This window comes from Caretta caretta, chromosome 8 (genome assembly GCF_965140235.1).
Source record: "Caretta caretta isolate rCarCar2 chromosome 8, rCarCar1.hap1, whole genome shotgun sequence".
Taxonomy (NCBI): Eukaryota; Metazoa; Chordata; order Testudines; family Cheloniidae; genus Caretta; species Caretta caretta.
Genome location: NC_134213.1, coordinates 1,239,588 through 1,258,953, shown reverse-complemented (window position 1 = coordinate 1,258,953; position 19,366 = coordinate 1,239,588). Strand labels below are relative to the sequence as shown.

Below are 19,366 nucleotides of genomic sequence, written 5' to 3'. Positions count from 1 at the left end.
CCTAGCCCCTCCCATTCAGTCAGGCACATCTGCCCCATCCCTGTGTGGCCCTGGAGCCCTCCTCCCATTCAGGGATCAGTTCTGGGTCCGGTTCTGTTCAATATCTTCATCAGTGAGTTAGGTAATGGTACAGAGAGTACACTTATAAAGTTTGTGGACCATACCAAGCTGGGAGGGGTTGCAAGTGCTTTGGAAGTTAGGATTAAAATTCAAAATGATCTGGACAGACTGGAGAAAAGGTCTGAAGTAAATAGGATGAAATTAAATAAGGACAAATGCAAAGTACTTCATTTAGGAAGGAACAATCAGTTGCACACATACAGAATGGGAAATTGCATCTGATGAAGTAAGCTGTAGCTCACGAAAGCTTATGCTCAAATAAATTTGTTAGTCCTCTAAGGTGCCACAAGTCCTCCTTTTCTTTTTGAGAATGGGAAATGACTGCCTAGGAAGGAGTACTGCAAAAAGGGATCTGGGGGTCATAGTAGATCACAACCTTAATATGAGTCAACAGTGTAATACTGTTGCAAAAAAAAGCAAATTTCATTCTGGGATGTATTAGCAGGAGTGTTGTAAGCAAGACACGAGAAGTAATTCTTCTGCTCTACTCAACACTGATTAGGCCTCAGCTGGACTATTGTGTCAAGTTCCAGGTGCCACATTTCAGGAAAGATGTGGACAAATTGGAGAACGTCCAGAGAAGAGCAACAAAAATGATGAAAGGTCTAGAAAACATGACCTATGAGGGAAGATTGAAAAAACTGCGTTTGTTTTCTCTGGAGAAGAGAAGACTGAGAGGGGGTGTGATAACAGTTTTCAAGCATGTAAAAGGTTGTTACAAGGAGGAGGGAGAAGAATTGTTCTCCTTAACCTCTGAGGACAGGACAAGACGCTACGGGCTTCAATTGCAGCAAAGGAGGTTTAGACTGGACATTGGGAAAAGCTTCCTGTCAGGGTGGTTAAACACTGGAATAAATTACCCAGGGAGATGGTGGAATCTCCATCACTGGGGATGTTTACGAGCAGGTTGGACACACTGTTAGGAATGGCCAGCAGTGCAGGGGGCTGGACTAGGTGACCCCTCGAAGTCCCTTCCAGTCCCTGTGCGTCTATGAAAATAGGCTCAACTCCTTTTCCTAGATGGGGCCACGGACGCACACACGGGTCACACTGTGCGCCCACAGTCACCCTGCCAGAGAGCAGTTGAGCTGGGATAGAGCCCCCAGGTTCCTCGACTCCTAGCCCAGGGCCTTATCCACCGGTCCATACTTCCTCCATTAAAATGGTTGAAATCTCTTGAATCTACTGGCTTCGGCCTAATATGGAAACACAAGAAAATATACGACAGTGACCCTTGGCTGTTTCCCCCATTACCCAGTACAGAACAGCGCATTCCCTCTCAAACACCAGAGGAGTCCAAGCATGCAGTGGCTTCAACAGACGTGAAGGACAGGAACATGCTCAGAACTCGTGCTGGCTGAAGAACAAGAGTGTAGCACATTGCTCCAGCTGCATGCAGGCCTGGTCTCTGCTACAAAGTTACGTTGACCCAAGTCAAATTGTGTCGACCTTGTTGTGCATGTGTCTATACCAAAATTTATCTCCTGCCGACATAAGCACCCTGTTACCGCGACACAATAACACCACATTTCTGAGCAATGCAGAGCCACAACTGACCTATTTAGGTCGACAATGTGTGAGTACAGACACTGCATGAGTTGTGTCAACCATAACAGTCCTCCAGCAGCTGTCCCACAGTGCCCCTGTCCCCACAACAGTGGCCATTCTCATCATGGTTTTGAATTCCACTGCCCAGGCGTCACAGAGACTGGAAGCTCACCTTCTCCCTTACAAACCTCCGCATGCTTTTTAAATGCAGTCTCCTGGTTGCCCACCTTGACGAGCACAGCTACCACCTCCCCTTTGTTGTGTGGAGCCAACCATGCCGGCTCCACGCATAAAGACAAGTACTAGACCAGGGGCGGGCAAACTTTTTGGCCTGAGGGCCACATCGGGTTTCCAAAATTGTATGGAGGGCCTGTTAGGGGAGGCTGTGCCTCCCCAAACAGCCAGTTGTGGTCCAGCCCCCGGCCCCTATCTATCCCCCCCTGCTTCTCGCCCTCTGATGGCCCCCCCCAGGACTCCTGCCCCATCCAACCCCCCCGCTCCCTGACTATCCCCTGACTCCCCGCCCCTGACTGCCCCCTGCCGCCCCATCCAACCCCTCCTCTCATTCCTGACTGCCCCCCCCAGGACCCCTGCCCCATCCAACCACCCATTCTCCCTGTCCCCTGACTGTCCACGGAATTCCTGCCCCTGACTGCCTCCCGCTGCCCCATCCAACCCCCCCTTCCTGACTGCCCCTCAGGACTCCTGCCCCCATTCAACCCCCCTGTGCCCTGCCCTCTAAATGACCCGCCCCCTATCCACACCCCCACCCCCTGACCACCCCCTGGAACTCTCCTGCCCTCTATTCAACCCCCCTGCTTCCTGCCCCCTTACCGCGCTGCCTGGAGCACCCGTGGCTGGCAGCGCTACACCCGCGCCTCCTGGCTGGAGCCAGCCACGCACCGCGCAGCACCGGGCCAGGCCGGGCTCTGCAGCTGGGCTGCCCAGGAGCTCGCAGCCCCCGCCTAGAGCAGCGCGCCGGTGATGCAGTGAGCTGAGGCTGCAGGGGAGGGGGAGAACAGCAGGGGAGGGGCCAGGGGCAAGCCTCCTGGGCCAGGAGCTCAGGGGCCGGGCAGGACAGTCCCACGGGCCACATGTGGACCGTGGGCCATAGTTTGCCCACCTCTGTACTAGACCTACTCCTGTCTTGAGCAGGCTAGAAGTCTTAGATCTTCTTGGCCTGTAGGGAAAGATGCTCTGCCACAGAAATATAGACATCTATGGGCCCTGACAGGGATGAGCAGCAGTGCCATGGGAAAGCAAAGGAACTTTGCTAGGCATACCAGAAGGCGATGGAGGACAACAACTGGTGCTTCCCCCTTGCGTGTTGCTGTGAACGCTGGCCTTGGAAGGGCCATATGACCATGACCATAGAGAAGGACTGAGAATGGAGACAGTGGTTGCTGCAGGAGAGGAAAAGGGACTGAGAAGTGCATCAGGAAATGCACCAAGACATCATGGGTTTGCTCAAGCAACAAACTCTGATGTTGCAGAGTATTTCTGACCTACATGCCCAAAGACGCTGGACTCAGCAGCCTTTCCAGGGCTTAGAGAGCTCCAGTGCTTCCGACTCTCCTCTGTAGGTGAAGGGAGGCAACTTGGTGTGCACCCGCAAACCTATCACTCCATTCCAGACAGCATGGAGAACCAGTTCCACATCCATGGCCCTGTCAAAACCACACATCAGCCACAATGCACTACACCACAAAAGATTTACATACCTGAACGTAAACTATCACTGTTTGCTTGCGTTCTGAGGTGGGATTTTAAAGTATGGCTCACCAAGTTAGTGGTGCTAAAATGTTTTACCTTCTGTGTTTGCACTTTAATTTTGTTTCCTGCTTCTTTGCTCACGATGACGTTTTATTTTTGGAGACTGAGAGTATATTTATCAGTTTACACCAACATTATAGCTGCATTAAAGAATTCTTAATTCATACACACGAGACACACTATTTCATAAAAGCATCTCACAACACTACTGTGGGCTGACTATAAAAATGGTCTTTTAAAGCCTCCTTCAGCTATATAGGTCCACAGTTGGCTCTTCTAACAGCCCTTGTGTCTGGTTGTTCAAATTCAGCAGACAGATGGTCCACCTCACCTCTCCGCCCTGGCAGTAGCCTGTCCCCCTTTGCCCCGTAGATATTATGCAGTACAGAACATGCAGTATAACAATGGAGATGTTTGCCTCCTGAAATCCAGTCTAGTGAGTAAAGAATGCCAGCGACTCTTCAATCTACCAAAAGCACATTAAACAGTCATTTTGCTATTTGCTGATAGCTGAATCTTTCTTTGGCGATGTCGAGGTGGCCAGTGTATGTCTTCATGAGCCAGGAGCAGGCTAGGTTCCCCAGAATCACAACTGGCATTTCACATTGTCAATGGTAATGTGTCAGTCAAGGAAAAATGTCCCTGCTTGCAGCTTTTTCAAAAGTCCTGTGTTCTTAAAGATGCTTCCCTGACCAGCCCACACTGATATCAGTGATGCACCACCAGTGATCCACAAATGCTTGTATAACCATGGAAAGTATCTCTTTCTGTTTATGCACCTAGTGGCAAGGTGGGACAGTCCCAGAATAGGATGTGCGTGCCATCTATCACCTCACTGTAGTTCAGGAACGCTATGGCTGCAAATCTATGCACTACTTCCTGCATATTACCAAGACTAACAGTCCTGTGTCGCAGGATATACTTACTGGCCTTGTACGCTTGGAAAAAAATGGACCCCACTGTAGATTTTCTAACTTTAAACTGATTGGCCACTGACGAATAGCAATCCAGCGTTGCAAGCTTCCAGAGCATGATAGCCATTCGCTTCACCACAGTCATTGCAGCTGATTTTGACCTCCCTGCACTGGAGATCTGAGGCGAGCTCGGCACACAGATCCAGGAATGTGGCCATTCGCATCCAAATGTTCTGCAAGCTCTATTTGTCATCCCAAACCTGCATTTCAATGCAATCCCACCAATCAGTGCTTGTTTCTCCGGCCCAGAAGCCAACATGCACTGGGTGGAGCTGCTCCATGAATGTCAGAAACAACTTGGAATTTCTGTTTGTTGTGTCCATCGGCACACAGTTATTACACGGGAATACCTCTGCAGCTTCCTCACTGCATGGTCAATTATAGTCGTACTACTGAGTTCTGCAAATACAGGAGAATCGTGCACCCTGTATCAGCAATAGTCATTAGAATGACCCTGAGCTCTGCAGGCTGCATGCTTCTGCAAATACGGTGCACACTGAAAAGTGACGAGTGGGACTGGGGGAGATTTTAAAAATGGCGTGAAAATTATCAGATGGAGCAAGCACCATGGAATAGAGAAAGTTGCATGGTGGGAACTTGACTCTCAGTTCTCAGAAATCCTTGGGAAAATCGTTAGTATCCCACAAAGCACTCAGACATGTCCCACAAGGCACTGTGTCAGACAGTGGCACGTGCCACGCTGGGGTACCTACCCAGAGTGCACTGCAGTTTACACTGACGCAACCACTCGCAGTGTGCGTGCACCACGCCGAAGCAAGCAACGATGCAGGCGCACACGCCAGCAATATACAAAAGTCGCCAACTGGATACTGACGTAATTTGCATCGACCAAACTTTGTAGCGTAGACATGGCCTTAGATACAGTGACAGAAGACTGGGAGGCAGGAATAAACAACTTCCCATCCCCTCCTTCTGCAGCCTTGTGCAAGTCACTTAGTAGATTTCCCTCGCTTACCCCCATCTGTAAATCTGGGATGACCATCCTTGTTGTGTGGGTCAATTGATAATGAAGGGCAATAAGGAGGAGTTTTAAAGTATATTAGGAAGAAAAACAATTCTAACAGGGATGTTGGTCCATGACTAGATGGAAAAAGTGGAATTATCAATAATAATGCAGAAAAGGCAGAGCATTCAATAAACGTTTCTGTTCTGTGTTTGGGGACAAGACAGATGATGTGGTAATACCGTATGAGGATGATGAAATACTGTCCATTCCAATAGTATCTTGGGAGGATGTTAAACAGGAACTATAAAAATCAGACATTTTAAAAACAGCAGGTCCAGATAACTTGCACCCAAGAGTTCCAAAAGTGCTGGCTGAGGAGCTGGTGGACCATTAATGTTGATTTTCAATAAGTCTTGGAATACTGGGGCAATTCCAGAAGCCTGGAAGCTAATGTTGTACCAATATTTAAAAAGCGTAAATGGGAGGACCCGGCTTGTCAGTCTGACATTGATCTGGGGCAAGATAATGGAGCAGCTGATATGGCACTTGATTAGTAAAGAATTAAAGGAGGGTAATATAATTAATGTCAATCAACATGGGTTTATGGAAAAGAGATCCTGTCTAACTAACTAGATATATTTTTTTATGAGATTGCAAGTTTGGATGATAAAGTTAACATTGTTGATGTAATAGACTCAGACTTCTGAATGGCATTTGACTTGGTACCACGTGACATTTTGATTAAAAAATTGGAACAATATAAATCAACATGGCCCACAGTACATGGATTGAAAGCTGGCTAACTGAGGGGTCTCAGAATGTAACTAGAAATTGGGAAACATTAGCAAGCAGTGTGTTTCTAATGGGGTCTTGCAGGGACCTGTTCCAATTTAACATTTTTATCAAGGACCCGCAAGAAAACACAAAATCATCTCTGATAAAGTTTGCGCATGACACACAAATTGGGGGAGTGGGAAATAATGAAGAAGACAGGTCACTGGTACAGAGTGCTCTGGATCCCTGGGTAAGCTGGGTACAAGCAAAAAATAAGTTTTAATAATGCTAAATGTAAACGTGTACATCTAGGACCAAAGAACATCAGCCATTGTGACATGACGGAGGGCTCCACCCTGGGAAGCAGTGACTCTGAAACAGATTGGGGGACTGTGGTGGGTAATCAGCTGACCGTGCGGTACCTGTGCAACCCCGTGGCTGAAAAGGCTAATGCGACCCTTGGATGCACCAACAGGGGATCTCGAGCAGGAGCAGGGTGATTTTCCCTCTGTATCTGGCACTGGTGCTACATACAGCTGCTGCAGTCCAGTGCCCAGTTCTGGTGCCTAGAGTTCAAGAAGGATGCTGACACATTGCAGAAGGTTTAGAGAAGTGCCATGAGCGTGATTAAAGGGTTAGAAAACCTGCCCTACAGTATTTGACAATGGGCTCTTCAAATTGGCACTGAAAGCTATAACATGACCCAATGGCTGGAGGGGGAAACTACATAAATTCATATTAGAAATAAAGTGTACGTTTTTAACAGGGAGGGTAATTAACCATTGGAACAGTTTACACAGGGTCATGGTGGATTCTTCATCACTAACAATTTTTAAATCAAGATTGGATGTTTTCCCACAAGATTTGCTCTAGAATTATTTGGGGCAGTTCTAGAGCCTCTATTATACAGGAGGAGGTCACACTAAAGAAGAGAAGACTGAGGGGGGAACATGAGTGTTAACAGTTTTCAAGTGCATAAAAAGTTGTTACAAGGAGGAGGGAGAAAAATTGTTTTTGTTAACCTCTGAGGACAGGACAAGCAGCAATGGGCTTCAATTGCAGCAAGGGCAGTTTAGATTGGATATTAGGAAAAACTTCCTAACTGTCAGGGTGGTTACGCACTGGAATAAATTGCCTAGGGAGGTTGTGGAATCTCCATCTTTGGAGATTTTTGAGAGCAGTTCAGACAAACACCTGTCAGGGATGGTCTAGACCAGTGTTTTTCAAAGTTCGGATCATGACCCAGTACTGGGTCGCGGCATGAAAGGCATTGGGTTGCCTTGCTCAGCTCCCAGGGACCCTAGCAGCTCTGGTCAGCACCACCGACCGGGCCAGCTTCTAGGCAGAGGAGCCACGGGGCTCTGCACGCTGCCCCCACCCCGAGCACCGGCTCCACACTGGGGGGCGGTGCCTGCGGGCAAGAGCCATGTGGAGCCAATTGCGCGCCTCTGCCTGGGAGCCAGACCTGCTGCTGGATGCTTCTGGGGCGCAGCATGGTCCATGGTGCCAGGACAGGTGGGAAGCCTGTCTCTGCATCTCAGCTGTGCCACTGACCAGGAGCCACGGGAGGTATGCCCGCGCCCCAACCCCACACCGCAATCCCCTGCCCCAGCCCTGGGCCCCCGCCAACCCGGAACCCTTTCCTGAACCCCCAACCCCACGGTTGGGTCGCGGGCATCAACAATTTTCTTCAACTGGGTCCCCAGAAAAAAGTTTGAAAACCACTGCTCTAGACTAGGGGTTCTTACAACAAAATTTTTGGTGGCCTCAGACTGTGGCCACCAACTGTTGCTGATGGCCGTGCTGACAATTTTTCCTAAAATACTTGATTAACTTTAAGAAAAACAAATAAATATGCACAAAAACATGTCCAAACCACCGTAATTTATTTATGTAGGGTTTTTTTAGACTCAGTAGTAAAAATAATTTACAGTTGACTCTATTCTTTACTGGACCAAAACAGAACAGAAACAGAAATAAGGCGCTTTGCATGTTCTTGTCTTTTTGTTGTTGTTTCTTTTGCTTTTCTGGTTGCACTTTTTTCCTTCTAAAACTTGCTAGCTGGTAAGTCTTCTGCTGTGAAAAGTGATATCTGTATGTTTGCTAATATCACTTTTCACAGCAGATTTACTCAGCCCTTGCAAGCACTGGGACAAATTAAGCCCTGGATGGGGAGGTGGGCAGGGAGGCAGCGGGACACAGGGAAAATGGCAGGGGTGGCGAGCCTGAGGCTGGAGCCTGGAACCAGAGCCTGCCACTGTGTGGATGGAGCCCGAAGCCCTGTAGCTAAAGCCTGTCTCCCCTGCCCCTGGGAAAGTGGGGAATCCACCAGCTGTCTGCACCGCCAGTGTTTGTGTCTCTGGAGGGGGGCAGGGTCCAACCGCTGCTGGCGGCCCTGGGAGAGGGGACACTGCTTTGCGCCCCCCGCCCAGGAGGCTGTGGCTGCAAGAAAATGGCCTAGTGGCTGCATTTGAGAAACACTGGTAGACAATACTTGGTCCTGCCATGAGTACAGGGGACTGGACCCGATGGCCTCTTGAGGTCCCTTCCAGTCCTTCGATTCTACAGTTCTATGAAATGATCGCAATGGTCCCTCCTGGCCTTCCAATCTAGGAATAAGGTTTGGGAGGCCCTTCGAAGATGAAAAGTGCCGTATCGATTCTATGCATTGATTTTAAAAGTGACTGCAACTGTCAAGGCACAATCAATAAATTCCTGTTTGTCTGCTACTGAGAAATAAAACAGGGCTCCCAACAAGATCCTGCAGCATGTGGAAGGGTGTTAGCTCTTGAAAGACAAAGCTGTCCTGCTCCAGCTGAGCTACATGTGGGCATGGCTGGAGATTCCTTCTTATCCTTTCCCTTCTTTCTGCTCTTCTGTTCCCTCCCCTGCACCAGACACACACCTCGTGAATGCAGGCAACTACCCTCATACAGAACTTCTGAGATTCCATTATAGTGGGGGAGGAGCCTTATCAGAGGAAAGACATGCACAGAGCAAGCCCTTTGGGATGATGGACAGAAGCAGCACCAAACAGACCTTTGGTCACTGTTGTCTGAATCCTTTCAACTGTGTATTTGGGGAATCTGATTGTAAACCTAGATTTACCAGGGAAACAAGGCAAACGTCCACACTGGTCCCTAACTCCCTTCCGATTGTGTAAGGCACCTTCTGCATGCTGCACCACATTAGATAAGGGATCACTTAGAAGCATCAGCTGGCGGTCCGACAATTTACTTATCCCTGACATTCGCCAAAATAGATGCACAGAGCTTTACCCACACAACTCCCACCACAGGGCTGAAAATAAAGGGGCTGAGGGGGCAGAGAGAGCGTCTGTACAAAACACACTAAGTGAACAAGGCAAAAAAGGAAGCATGTATCAGTGATCTCTCAGAGGGGACAACTGCTGGTAACTGAGGTACTGCTATTTGCTTGAATGAATTACTTACTAGGACTTGTGCAAAGTGGCTCGCATCTAGCTTTCCAGTCACCCACTTGTTTATCTTTGGATGCTAAGAACATCTTCTTCTAAATGTTCCAACAGCAAAGGTTACCCAGTAATGAGATAACTCACACATGCTTCTTTCCACCCATAACATTTTTAGGGGAACCCTTGAAGATCCTCAACTGGTGACTATTTGTCACTCTCTCTCTCCCCATCTATCATTTTGATGAATCAGAAAACAATTAATGACAGGATAATTCTAAATCTTGATACTGCAGCTACAGACCTGCCAAGTTGTGACAGCTTAAAAATGCTTGAAAAATGAGGCCAAAAATGAATGACTCCCATCCACAGATAAGTTTCTGAGAGGTCTGAGACACGGGCTGCTGCTTTATAAACGCTCCCTTCCTTCAGGAATGATACACGTTGCTCACAATCAGCACCATGGACTAACCACCACATGGGCTAATTCCACATGAGGCCCTTCTCTAGCCTCTTCTGCCTAGAGGTCTTGGGGCTCTTTCCAGCCATTATTTAATTCCACCGCTTGATGAGTCCCAGAGAGAGGCCTGATTTCCTGCAGTGCTGAGCACACACCGGTTCCACTGAAGCCAGTGGGAGCTGCCCACGGCATCTCGGGAGATGGGGCCAAGAAGGCCAGCATCGCCCGCAGCAGGTCAGTCACAGAGGCAGGACTAGAACCCAGGAGCCCGGAGTCCCAGGCCTGTCACTTACCCACTAGACAGCACTTCTTTAAGGCCCTGATCCTGCCAGGAGCTCTCTGTGGGGAGGACCCTGTGCTCTGGTAGAGACTCGCTGGCCCAGGCTCTCCTGCAGGACAGGGGCCTAAGTGTTCACATAAAACCAACCAGGTTCCCAGAGGGCTGGGCTAGGGGTATTGGACAAGGCTGGCCCGGAGACCCAGCTAACCCCGAAGAGCTCCATCCCCGAACAGGGTCTTACAGTCTCTTGCTATGACCCTTCCTCCCCCTGGTAATGTGGAGGGAGTGGTTTGGGGCACCCTCCGGGGCACGCTGGGGGGGGCACGCATTCTAGGAGGGGGAGGGGCACCCAGCGGGGCAGGGGCGGTCAGGCGGGGAGGGGGAAAGGCAGTGGCACCCAGCGGGGAGGGGCGGTCAGGCCTGGAGGGGCAGGGGCACCCAGCAGAGTGTGGGGGGGTCAGGCGGGGAGGGGCACCCAGCGGGGTGCGGGTGGTCAGGCCTGGAGGGGGAGGGGAGAGGCACCCAGCAGAGTGTGGGGGGGTCAGGCGGGGAGGGGCACCCAGCGGGGTGGGGGCGGTCAGGCCTGGAGGGGGAGGGGAGAGGCACCCAGCAGAGTGTGGGGGGGTCAGGCGGGGAGCGGAGAGGAGGGGCACTCAGCGGAGTGGGGGGATCAGGGGCACCCAGAGGGGCGGGGGTGGTCAGGCCGGGAGGGGGAGGGCCAGGGGCACCCAGCAGAGTGGGGGGGGTCAGGCGGGGAGGGGGAGGGGCACCCAGCGGGGCGGGGGGGGGTCAGGCGGGGAGGGGGAGGGGAGAGGCACCCAGCAGAGTGTGGGGGGGGTCAGGCGGGGAGGGGCACCCAGCGGAGTGGGGGGGGTCAGGCGGGGAGGGGCAGGGGCACCCAGCAGGGCGGGCGGGGGCCAGACCGGGAGGGGGAGGGGTCAGGCGAGGAGGGGCACCCAGGGGCGGGGGGGGTCAGGCGGGGAGGGGCAGGGGCACCCAGCGGGGCGGGGGGGGGCTCAGGCCTGGAGGGGGAGGGGCAGGGGCACCCAGCGGAGTGGGGGGGTCAGGCGGGGAGGGGCACCCAGCGGGGTGGGGGCGGTCAGGCCTGGAGGGGGAGGGCCAGGGGCACCCAGCAGAGTGGGGGGGGTCAGGCGGGGAGGGGCAGGGGCACCCAGCAGGGCGGGCGGGGGCCAGACCGGGAGGGGGAGGGGTCAGGCGGGGAGGGGCACCCAGCGGGGCGGGGGGGGGGTCAGGCGGGGAGGGGGAGGGGCAGGGGCACCCAGCGGGGCGGGGAGGGGCACCCAGCGGGGCGGGGGCACGTTACTCACCGGGCCCAGTGGCTCCCGCAGGCCGGAGCCCCTCCCACTCCCGGCCCGCTTGGCAGCGCGAGGGCGGCGTCTCCTCTCCCTCCCGCGGCCCGAAGCGACTCGCCCGCCGCGATCAGCGGGCCCGCTGCCCACACTCAAGCTGGCGGCGGCGGCCTCACTGCCCTCTGCCCTCCTTCAACATGGCGGTGGCGTCCTCCCGTTGGGATCACGCGGTGGCCCTTTCCCATGTGACCCCGGGTGAGGCCTGTGCCGCCATCTTGCCTCCGGGCAGAGAGGAGCCGTTTGCCAGGAGTTGGCCCTTTCCCTCCTGCCCGGTTCGTGGGTTGGTTTCCCAGCACCGCCCCTCGCCCCAGACAGGGTCCTGGGAGATGGCCGCGCCCACTGTCCGGACCCACCGTGGCTATGGCTTGGCAGCACTGCGGCCCGGGGCAAGCCCGTCACAGCCTTACGAGGGGCACCGTGGGTCAGGCCCAGGGCCCGTCTAGCCCGGGGCCGCTGCCAGGTGCGGGTGAGGGGATGAGCAGGAGAGGGCGATTTATGGTGTGATCCATCCCTGGTCGTCCAGTCCCAGCTTCTGGCCGCCCGAGGCTCAGGACACCCAGAGCAGGGGGGCTGCCTCCCTGACCATCGGGGCGAGCACCATTGGTGGACCTGTCCTCCAGGAACTTGTCTGGTTCTTTTTTGAACCCAGTTATACTTTTGGCTGTCACAACATCCTGTGGCAAGGAGTTCCACAGGTTCACTGTGTGTTGGGTGAAGCAATGCTTCCTTAGGTTTGTTTTAAACCTGCTGCCTCTTAATATCCTAGGATGATCCCTGGTTCTCGTGTTATGTGAAGAGGTAAATAATACTTCCCTAGTCACTTTCTCCACACCAGCCATGATATTGTAGACCTCTGTCATCATATCCCCCCTTAGTCATCTCTTTTTTTACATATTGAACAGTCCCAGTGTTTTCAAACTTTCCTTGTATGGATGCTATTCCAGACTCCTGCTCATTTTTGTTGCCCTTCTCTGTACTTTCTCCAATGCCAATATATCTTTTTTGAGATGGAGTGATGAGAACTGCACACGGAACACCCCCAGTCTCTTAATGTGTCCATACAAAGAGAGATCAATTTGGTTCTGAGTAAACTAGTTTGTCTGGCTCTTGCAGTCCATATTACTGAGGGCTGGGAGTGCAGCTAGTGCTTTATAACAGATAGAGTGTGTTGCTTTAATTGAGATGATTCTAGAAAGTGAGTGGCTTTTTGTTGTACAATAATTAACAGAGAAAACTGCCCAAGTTCTGTTTTGCAGGCATTGCTGGGTAAGTTCCTGCATATAAACAGGACTCATTTGCAGAATGCCAGGTTCTGAATTTCTGGTGGGTTTTACCCCAGTTGGTATAACCTGCCATTATGGTTGGCCCCAGACTACTCCCGTCTAGTACAGTAAGTTGAATTACATTGTCAGGTAGTGTTGTTAATGAGTTGTGTGACACAGAGATCCCTTAGTGCCCATTGGCAGGGGGCACAGAGGGGTGCCTGGGGGTTTACAGGGATCCACTGGGTCAGATATCTACATAAAAGTTCACCAAAGGGTAGCATATGAACTAACTGTCTCCATCTGGCTGTTTGTATGCCTCACCATGTATGCCTGTTTTACTCCTGACAGAATTCTGCGCCCATGCGGAGGCACAGAAGTCATATGGCCCGAATATTTCTGTGCCCCCCGCACAGAAAAACGCAAAAGAAATCTGCAGGGGGCCACGTGTCTCTTCTCCGGCAGCCCAGGCAGTGTGTCTGTTCCAGTGTGCTTGGAGCAGCTTCAGAGACGCAAATCACTGCCGGGGGAGGGGGGCTCAGCGTGCGTGCTTGTGGGGGAGACGTTGATCGCCGTCAGGGGGCCGCGGCTGACCAACAAGCGAGAGAGACTCTGGGTATGTCTACACTGCCCACGTTACAGCACGGCCGCAGCAGCCCTGTGAGGTGGGCAGTGTAGACACACGTTATCGCATGGGGAGAGCTCTCCTGGCGATAAAAAAACCCACCCCAAACAAGCGGTGGTAGCTTTATTACTGGGAGCGCGCTATACTGATGCTTTTTAATGCTCAAACTTTTGTCACTCGGGTGGTGTTTTTTCACACCCCGGAACAACTACAGTTTTAGTGCTGAAAGTGGCAATGTAGACACAGCCTCTGTCCCTCTCTCTTGATACTGCGGTTGCAGGGGAGTGGAGGAGGGTAGGTCTTTTTGTTATGCAGGAGGAAGGCTCTGTCCCCGAGGCAGAAGTGTAGCAGCCTTCCTGCCTAGTAAACTGTAACTTCTTGAAAACTGAAAAAAGAGTTAATTAAATATTGGTATCATGTGACTGAAAATTGTTTGTTTTTAAGTTAAAGAAAATAGCATTTGTAAAAAAAACCAGACACATTTTGTTAATGTTGCTGTTGATGGTTAATTGATCTCATTCTCTGAGGCAGAAATGTAGCAACCTGTCTGCATAGTAACATTGTTAATTATTCTATTGTTAGTTAACTGTTCCCATTCTCAGTCAATTAATTCCCCCAGGAGCATAAAAACCTATAAAAGTTTTAAGGCCTCCACATTGCCAGAGTGATGTAAAGCCTTATAAATGACAGTAAGGGAATCAGCTAGGAAGATCTATGTGCTTTCTCACTTTTTTCCTGTGCCAAAGTGGCACAATGGGGTTAGATTTTTACTTACCCATTTAAAAAAAAAAAAGACTTTTGAGGGCAAATAAAACATTTACCCAGCAATCAATAAACTATCAGGATAATCAGAACCAAGCACTTCCCAAAGTACCCAGCTAGGTATAGGACAATGATTAGCAAAACTGTATGACTTCCATGTATGAAAGTCTGAGCAATTTAAAATGACATTCTACTTTTTGTTTTCTGTTCGGTGTTCTGTTAATGCTGCTGTAACGAGGCTGGCTTTGTGGGACCCAACGTAGAGTGCCAATTCAGGACGAATTGCTTCAAGCAGGGCAGTTATAGCCCAAGGCTGGGGTCCTTTGCATACCAAGGCAAACCCAACCAGAGAGACAGAGAGGACTTCGGTCTCCCCCCACTGGCTAACCACAAGTCACACAAGCAATTCCCTTAGACACTCCAGTTTCCCATTATCACCACCAGTGCCACTCATTATGGGGACGAATGGGGATGACTGGTTATGAAAACTAATACCCCAGTAAAAGAAAAAAGGTTCTCTAGATCCCAAAGGACCAAGCCCCAGACCCAGATCAATGTACAAGTTAGATCTTACCTACCAATCACGCTGTTGCCAATCCTTTAGAATCTAAAATCTAAAGGTTCATTTATAAAAGGAAAAAGAGACAGATGAGAGCTAGAATTGGTTACATGGAATCAATTACATACAGGGATGGCAAAGTTCTTGGTTCAGGCTTGTATCAGAGATGGAATAAACTGCAAGTTCAAATCAAGTCTCTGGAGAACATCCACAGCTGGGATGGGTCACTCAGACCTTTGTTCAGAGCTTCAGATTGTAGCAAAGTCCCTCCAGAGGCAAGAAGCAGGATTGAAGACAAGATGGAGAAGCCTCAGCAGCCTTTTATAGTCTCTTGCCCTGTGGTCTTTCTTTCTTTGTTCCAAAGAACAAGCATTCCAGCACATGGCATGAAAGAACCTTAGAGTTCTGTCCATAGGCATGTCCCTGCATACCTTGCTGAGTTGCAAGGCATGTCTGCCTTCTCTCAGTGGGTCAGTTGTATAGCTGATGGTCCTTAATGGGCCATCAAGCAGGCTAGGCAGTGCTGACGCCAAATTGTCTGGGGTGTCACCCAGAAGCATAGCACAAGTTTGAAAACAGACAGGATAGAGCCAATACTTATAACTTTAAATACAAATATGATACATGCACACAGACAGCATCATCATAACCAGCAAACCATAACCTTGTCTTAGACACCTTATTTGACCCCCTTTATACAAGATTTCGTGCCACTATAGGACCTTGGTTGCACCAATGATCTATATCGTCCCAGTTCATGTCAATAATGTTACACCTTGCCTCAGGGGTTTTATGACAATGACTTTTAGCACTCATGCTGCCTCTAATAACAGCTTCTAAGTTAGGCCTAGTCTACACTAAAAAATTAGGTGGGCTTAGTTACGTCACTTAGGGTTGTGAAAAGTCCACAGCCTGAGCATTGTAGTTAAGCTGACCTAACCCCGACTGTAGACAGTGTCACAGAGTGTGGGGGAGTCCAGGCCCTGCCCCCCTCTTCCTGGGATTCACTGAGACTCTCAGCCAGCCAGTAAAACAGAAGGTTTATTGGACAACAGGAACACAGTCCAAAACAGAGCTTGTGGGTACAAGCAGGACCCCTCAGTCAAGTCCTTCTGGGGGAGCAGGGAGCTTAGACCCCAGCCCTGGGGTTCCCTGCGTTCCTCCACCCAGCCCCAAACTGAAAATAAACCCCCCCAGCAGGCTCTCTCCTGTAGCCTCTGTTCACATTCCTGGGCAGAGGTGTTACCTCCCCCTCCCGGCTCAGGTGACAGGCTCTCAGGTCTCCCATCCCCAGGGCACATTCCCAGGTCAACACTCCCCCCTCCCTGCTGAGTCACATGGTCACAGACAAAAAGAAAAGGAGGACTTGTGGCACCTTAGCGACTAACCAATTTATTTGAGCATGAGCTTTCGTGAGCTACAGCTCACTTCATCGGACGCATACTGTGGAAATGGTCACAGACAGTTACTAGTTACTGCCTCTCAGGGAGATGGATTACCTAGTTACTGCCTCTCAGGGAGATGGATTACCTACACTGATGGGAGTACCCCTCCCAATGGCATAGGTAGTGTCTGCATTAAAGCATGACAATAGCACAGCTGAAGCTGTCTTTATCGGTGTAGCTAGACTTAAGGTTGTCTTCAACTGTAGCTGCTGTGAAAGATTTTTGTGTTTCACAATTTCCAAAATCGTAGTTTTCAGCCAATGTAGGCAAAGCTCTTATAAAACATTCAACATTTTCCCCTCATTCTTGGATTCTCTGCTGAAAACATGCTCCTTTCATAAACCACATTTCTCTGGGGTATAAAGTAGGCATCAAACATAGCCAGAGCCCTTTCATAGTCCTCTTTGTGACTGTCTTCAGAAAAGTCAAAGAATTTAAAAAGAAAAGGAGTACTTGTGGCACCTTAGAGACTAACCAATTTATTTGAGCATGAGCTTTCGTGAGCTACAGCTCACTTCATCAGATGTTTACCGTGGAAACTGCAGCAGACTTTATATACACACAGAAATCATGAAACAATACCTCCTCCCACCCCACTGTCCTGCTGGTAATAGCTTATTAGATAATAGATAAGCTATTACCAGCAGGACAGTGGGGTGGGAGGAGGTATTGTTTCATGATTTCTGTGTGTATATAAAGTCTGCTGCAGTTTCCACGGTAAACATCTGATGAAGTGAGCTGTAGCTCACGAAAGCTCATGCTCAAATAAATTGGTTAGTCTCTAAGGTGCCACAAGTACTCCTTTTCTTTTTGCGAATACAGACTAACACGGCTGTTCCTCTGAAAAGAATTTAAAGATATCCTCTGCCTGCTTCCCCATAGCATAAATTAAGGATGATACCTGTATATCTCAGGTGTCTTTGTAAAGCTTGTTTGCCAGTTGAAATCTTGCAAAATCCTGCTTCCAGGCTGTCCACTGTGAAGGTTTCTCAAAGCTGAAGTTCTCTGGGGCATTGAAGAGTGGCATATCGTTAAGATCCTGCAACCTTTGATGCTGTTTTCCTTCTGTTTCTGTTCTCCTGTGGCACTAGATCAGTGGTTCCCAAACTTTAACAAGCCGCGAACCCCTTTCACTCAAATGTGAAGTCTTGTGAACCCCTTCCTAAAAATGAATATTTCCAGGGATTTTCTCCCTTACCTCAGCATAAATTATAAAAGCAGTGATCTTGGAAAAATAAAATTTGTTTTTATGAGATGCTTATTACACGCTATTTATTATTATTTATCATTACAGTATTTTTATTACATTACGAAAACAGCAACATTCTTCCAAGATCTCACTTTTGATTAAGCCTGTTATAAGACAAGGCTCCTATCAGTGGCACCAGTAGAAAAAAAGGGTGCGGGGGCAAAGCCCCTGCGCACCCTGGGGGCTGGGGGGGGCACCTCCAGAAAAGTGGGGGGGGCATCGGGGCTGCCTTAAAAAAAGGGGAGTGACCCACGGTGGGGCATGCCAACACGGGGGCAACACGTGACCCTCGTTGCCCCCTGGTATTGGCGCCTCTGGCTCCTACGTTTCATCAGGGAGTATCAGATGTGAAACAGCAGGAAGGGATTTAAGAAGCCAACTCAGAGTTCCTCCTACACAAGCAGTCAGGTCTTGAGCAGTCCAGGCAAACAGCGCACGTTACAACGAAGCTTAAACTTGTTCTTCATCATAATTTAAAAACAACACTAGCTGCCTATTTAATTTTAAAAACAGCAAAAAATATCCACCTCCCTGTCTATTTCATATAAGGAGTCTTGAAGTTTAAATCTCCTCAGTGTGATAGATATGCTTGCTTTGATCTGCTTAGCTCTTGGAAGTCCCCCAGGCTCCGGGCCCCATGCTGCCCAGGGTCCCTATGGAGAGCTCTGTCCTCCATTAGGGATTTTTTTTCCGAGAACCCCCTGTAACATTTTGTGAACCCCCAGGGGTTCTCGAACCCCAGTTTGGGAACCACTGCACTAGATGGAAAATAAAGCAAGAGAAGCTGAGGAGGTGTACAAGAGAAGGGATTCTAAAAAGGTTATTCTTGTATCTAAACAAAGGATATTACAATTCTTGAACTGTTGTGGCATTGTGAATATTCAAACTGCACAGAAGCACAAGGTACATGTTAGATTGGATATCACTTGCAGGGAGAACACGTGGAGGACAAAGACTAACCTATCTCAGTACAATCAACAGATGCAACCATCATGGAGACAACTTACGATGGAGTCAAACATCTTGCTCTGGACAGACAACAGTGAGAGAAATAGGTTCCCTTATGTTCCACTAGGCACAAGAGTTTAAAACTAAAGCTTTGCAAAACAACCAAACATACATGAAATATTATCCAGGCCTCAAGATTTCTTCCTCTAGAGTTTTGTGTTTATATTGTAGTGGGAGAGTCTGTGGGGTCTGATAGATTTAATGGCATCTCCTCCTTCGTAGATTTTGGTCATACAAATGTTTTTGTCAGAGTGAATTTTTCTGGATGAGGTCCTTTGTATGGGTCTTGGAAGAGTTCTGTCCAGATTTTACCACCTTGGATTGCTGAATGTTCTTTCTTTTTGTGGATTTAAATTAATTCCTGGTACAGCAGAAGGAACTGGAGTCTACTGTGGGCTGGCATATGGGAGATCATCACTTTCTCCTGTTGGATGATTCCTGCAGACCACAATCCAAATTTTAATTTAAAAAAAAGGCAGTAGACTGTCTAGTAGTAAAGCTAATTTTCAAAATGACAGGTTTCAGAGTAACAGCCGTGTTAGTCTTGTATTCGCAAAAAGAAAAGGAGTACTTGTGGCACCTTAGAGACTAACCAATTTATTTGAGCATAAGCTTTCATGAGCTACAGCTCACTTCATCGGATGCATACTGTGGAAACTGCAGAAGACATTATATACACAGAGACCATGAAACAATACCTCCTCCCACCCCACTCTCCTGCTGGTAATAGCTTATCTAAAGTGATCACTCTCCTTACAAT

The 19,366-nt window shown here is 49.6% G+C and overlaps 1 protein-coding gene across 4 annotated transcripts in view; it reads right to left on the bottom strand.

Annotated features, from left to right (window-relative positions):
• The window catches only part of UIMC1 (ubiquitin interaction motif containing 1), a 57,798-nt gene extending 45,978 nt beyond the window's left edge, over positions 1-11,820 (bottom strand). For 2 of the 4 annotated variants that reach the window (XM_075131208.1, XM_075131207.1), the window contains exon 1: positions 11,655-11,819. The gene's annotated coding sequence lies outside the window, so the exon portion shown is untranslated. Of the gene's footprint in view, positions 1-11,654 lie in introns of all 4 variants that reach the window. The other 2 variants (XM_048860904.2, XM_048860902.2) reach the window with 2 other exon arrangements.
• Positions 11,821-19,366: the final 7,546 nt, after the last annotated feature.